Source organism: Choloepus didactylus, chromosome 12 (assembly GCF_015220235.1).
Source record: "Choloepus didactylus isolate mChoDid1 chromosome 12, mChoDid1.pri, whole genome shotgun sequence".
NCBI lineage: Eukaryota > Metazoa > Chordata > Mammalia > Pilosa > Megalonychidae > Choloepus > Choloepus didactylus.
The window spans coordinates 49,885,692-49,890,403 of record NC_051318.1 but is presented as its reverse complement, the minus strand read 5'-3'; positions in this window follow the sequence as shown (position 1 = coordinate 49,890,403).

Below are 4,712 nucleotides of genomic sequence, written 5' to 3'. Positions count from 1 at the left end.
GTGTAGCTTGTAGTTTTCTGTTGTCTAGGCATCTGTACTTCTAGGCCACCCCAATCAGGTTTTCCAGACAAGAACAAGCTCAGGTCACATCCGGTTTCCCTGATGGTTTTCCTTAGAGGATTGACACACCCTGTGCTTTTCTACCCTGCAGGTGGTGCCTGTTAGCCTGTCACTCTGGGCTGGTGTAAGAGGGTGTGGCCCACAGCTCTCCTTCCGCAGGCTCTGGGGTCTGGCCCTGAACTGAAGGCAAAGGTGGGTAGTAGAGCTGGTCCACTCCTTTTCCTCTTGAGAAGCTATGCCCCCTCCAGAGAGGTCATTTGCATATAAATAGATTCTTTGTTTCTCTGACTCTGCTGGTCTGAGTGCTGCAATTTTAAAATGGCTTTCTCTACTGCAAAGTGTTGTGAGCTGAAAATGGATGAGGCTTTCTTCACTGAGCCATCCAGGTTGACAGGGAGAGAAAGGGACAGAAAACCCCCAGATTCACGCATTGGCCAGAGATAGCACCCAATCCTCTGGGCTCCCTGTCCTGAGACAGATATGTCCCCTGACTCTCCAAAGGTCAGTCATCACCAAAAGCCTCCATCTGCTTGTTGGGGGTTCGTGGTTTGTATTGAGCAGTTAACATTAAAACCCCAGTTGGAGATGGGCTGAGGTATAGTCACTTGTTCCGAGAGTGCTGCTCTCTAGCACTGCAAGGCTTCCGTGAGGGAGGGGCTCTCGGCTCTCAGCATGGGTCCACAGTTTTTACTTACAGATTTTATGCTGCGATCTGGGACATTCCTCCCAATTCAGGTTGGTGTATGATGAGTGGACAGTCATGTTTATCTCCCTGCAGTTATTCCAGGTTATTTACTAGTTTTTCTGTCATTTGTGAATTGTTCCAGGGGGACTATCTGTCTTCCACTCCTCTCTATGCTGCCATCTTAGCTCTTCCCCCTCTAGTATATTTTTAATTTGATCAACAGTATCTTTTATTTCCATAAGATCTGCTGTTTTTTAATTTATTCTTTCAAATTCTTCTTTATGCTCTTCTAGGGTCTTCTTGATGTCCTTTGTGTTCCTTAGCCAACTCATTGAGGTTGCTTTGGAGATTTGTGTGTACTTCTTTGATTAATTGCTCCAAATTCTGTATCTCCTCCAGCTTTTTAATTAGTTCATTAGGGTTGCCCATATCTTCTAGTTCTTTCTTGTGCTTTACGATTTTCTGTTGTTGGCCATGTGGCATTTGCTTATCTTGATAAGATTATTTGAACATTTATCTACAATTTGGCAGAGCTACAGCTTAGTAGAGTGCATTTTCCCTATCCTACCAGCAGATGGTGCTCTTGATCCCTTTCTTACCTTCAAGCCAGCTCTCCCCTAACTTTGCCTGTGCACTAGGCTGGTCAAAACCAAGTGGAAATACAATCAGCACACCAGTTTTCTGCATTCACTTGGTACAGCCAGCCCTGTGGGAGGGGGTGGTCCCTGCACAGTTTGGCAGGAGTTTGCTCCAAGGCACAGTGGTCCTGGCAGTTCCCAGGGCTGTGAGTGGACCGCTCTGGGACTGTGTAGTTTTGTGTCTCACCCTCCAGCTCAAATGCACTGCAGTCCCTGTCCACTGTGCACCCATGAGTCCCTGGGGTGGAGGGGCTCCTGGCACTTCCATGCAGCTCCCTTGCCTCTCACCTATGCTCTACCATGTGCTTCTGTGGAGGGAGAGTGAATGCTATCACTGCAAGTCCACTGAGTCTCAAGTTCCCTCATGGGAGCGCTCAGTTGCAGGGCTATGACAGGTTATCTCCCCAGCCAACTGCTGAGATGGGTGCACAGGGTGTGGATAGCTGCTCCCTTCTGCACTCATCAGCTAGCTCCTGCCACCAGCCTCTGGCATAGGAGCTCTTGGACGTGGGGCTCTGAAGGGTTATCTCCCCAGCCAACTGCTTAGAAATATGGATGGAGTGTGGAAAGCTACTCCCTCCTGTGCTCTTCAGCCAGCTCCAGCCGCCCTTCCCAGTGGCAGTCCAGACTGAACACACTCTTCCCATCTTTTCAAATGCAGTCTCTCTGTGTCTCCAGCTAAGTCCCCACTAAGTGGTGTAGAAGCCCCTGCCTGGCTGGTGGTTCCCTGGAACGGCTGCTCTGGAGTACTTCCTGCCCTTTATCTAGTCTTTCTCATGGAGGAGAATTTTGCTTTGCCTCTCCTAATCCAACATTTTCCTAGAAATCCACCACTTAACTTTTTTCCTTTTGGTATTTTTAACAACATATAAAGCAAAACTGTACAGGAAAAGCTTGAGAAGTATGACAACATGAAAGTAAGAATCTGTTCATCAAAAGACACTATGGAGAAGTTGAAAACACAAACTAGAAAATATAAGGTATTTGAAATGTGTGTGTGTATGTATGCATGGAAATGTATACAAAAGATATAATTTAAATTAATAAGGAAAAGATAGACAAACCAAAAGAAATATGAGCAAAAGCCTTCAGTAGATACTTCATTAAAAAGGCTATTTTATGGCCAACAGATCATTTAAGTGGTATTGAAGACTGGTACAGTTAAAAAAATCTGACTATAGTTAACTGTTGTGAGATACAAAATGTAGTGCAATGAAACCCTCATACTTTGCCTTAGGGAGTGTAAAATGGCACAACAATTTTGGAAATCAGTTTGGAAATGTTCATAATCCATATATGCTATGATCTAGCAATTCCCAATCCAGTTAGACACCCTGAAGAAACTCTTACACTTAAGCACCACAGTGTTAAACATATATATATATAACTGTTTTTTTTTTTTAAATAAAAATCTCCAAACTGAAAATGACTTAAATGTCCATAAGCAGTTACATGGAAAAATAAATTGGAGTATTTCAAGTAATACTTTGTAGCAATGCAACTGAATGACATACAGCTACACACCACAATATGTATCCATCTCACAGGCTTATGATTAGGAGAATGAAGCCAGTGTAGAAGAAAATGTAATGTATCTGTATAAAGAAAAACATTACAACTTAATGCTGTTTTTGATAGATAAGTAGATAGTAAAAGATAATGAATAAGTTGATAAGGATTTGAGTCGCAGATAAAAACCTCTTAACACATAGTTGAGTAAAATGTCATTGGATTGCCTCTTTGCTTGTTTCATGAGCTGAGAGGAAAAGTTTCATTTCACAAATAATATGATGTTTCCTGTTAGTTTTTGGAAATACCTACTTTCAGGTTGTGGAAATTGTCTTCTATTTCTAATTTGCCAGGAGTATGTTTTTAATGATGAATATATATTGCAGTTAATCAAAAGCATTTTCTGTATTTATTGTGACAGATATGACTTTTTTCCCTCTATCCTGTTTTTGAGATGGATCACAATAATTGATTTGCTAATGTAAAAATCAATCATTCCTGGGATTAAAACAAATAGGCTATGATATATTACATTTTTATCAGTTTGTTAAGAGTTTGTTTAGATTTTTCATTTATGTTCTTGAATAAGAGTCACCTATTGTTTTCTGTCCTGTACTCTCATGTCAGGTACTGGTGTCAAGGTTGTAGCAGAACAATAAAATGGATTGTAATATGTTCCTTATTTTACTAAACTCTGCAAGAATTTATAAGATTGCCTTCATGCTTTTCATTACAGTTTCCAGATGATCTATCATTTGGGCCTGGAATTTTTGGTGACAATTTAAAAAAAAATTGTTGTCATTGTTTCAATACGATTTTATGATTGAATGAATTAATTTTTTCATATATTTATTCAATTGTTTTATAATTGAATTAAAATAATTTGATTTACTAAATAGTTATTAGATTTTTGCATGTTTTCTATTTTTCCTTTTATTGGCTATTTAGTTTTTTATTCCATTAAAAATTATTCATAAAAGTATGCTTTTATTTTGGTGACATCTGTAGTTAATGTCCCATTTTTATCCCTAGTATTAGGTATGTTTGTCTTCTGTCATCTATCTCTGATAAATTTTCCAACTCATTTTTTCATTTTGTCATATGAGAAAACTAATATATTTTAAGATATTGGTTTATGCATGTTTGGTTTGTTTCATTATTTTTCCACTATTCCACAATATTAGCTTAATTTTACTACTTTTAGTGTTTTTTTGAACTTCTTCCACTATCTTGAGTAACGTTCTTAAACAACACTGATTTTCAATCTTTCTCTTTTTATATAACAATGCAATAAATGTTGCAACATTTCTGTTAAGTACTGATTTAGCTGCATTGCAATCATTTATCATTTATTTCAAAATATCTGCTAATTTCTTCTTGGATCTGCTTGTTATTTAAAAGTATGTATCTTATACTCCTGGACTTCTTTTTTAAATACCTGTAATTATTATTTTCTATGTATTGCAATATTGCATATGATATCAATCCTTGGAAGATTGTGGAAATTTGCCTTATTAATCATTATACAATCAATATTTGCAAATTTCACATATTTGTTTTTAGGTGCAGTATTCAATATAGGAACGCTAGGTCAAGTGCTTTCTTCATGAGATTTATATTCTCTGTGTCCTTCATTTTTTTTTTTTCACTTGTTTCCAAGATTAAAGAGATCTGTTTAAATCCCCAATTATGATAGTGAATTTGTCTATATCTATTTCTAGCACCATCACTTTTCTTTATATATTGAAGCAGTGTTAATAAATATATTCTAATTTAGAATTGCCATACCTTTTATTACTAAAAAAATGACCCTCTTTATG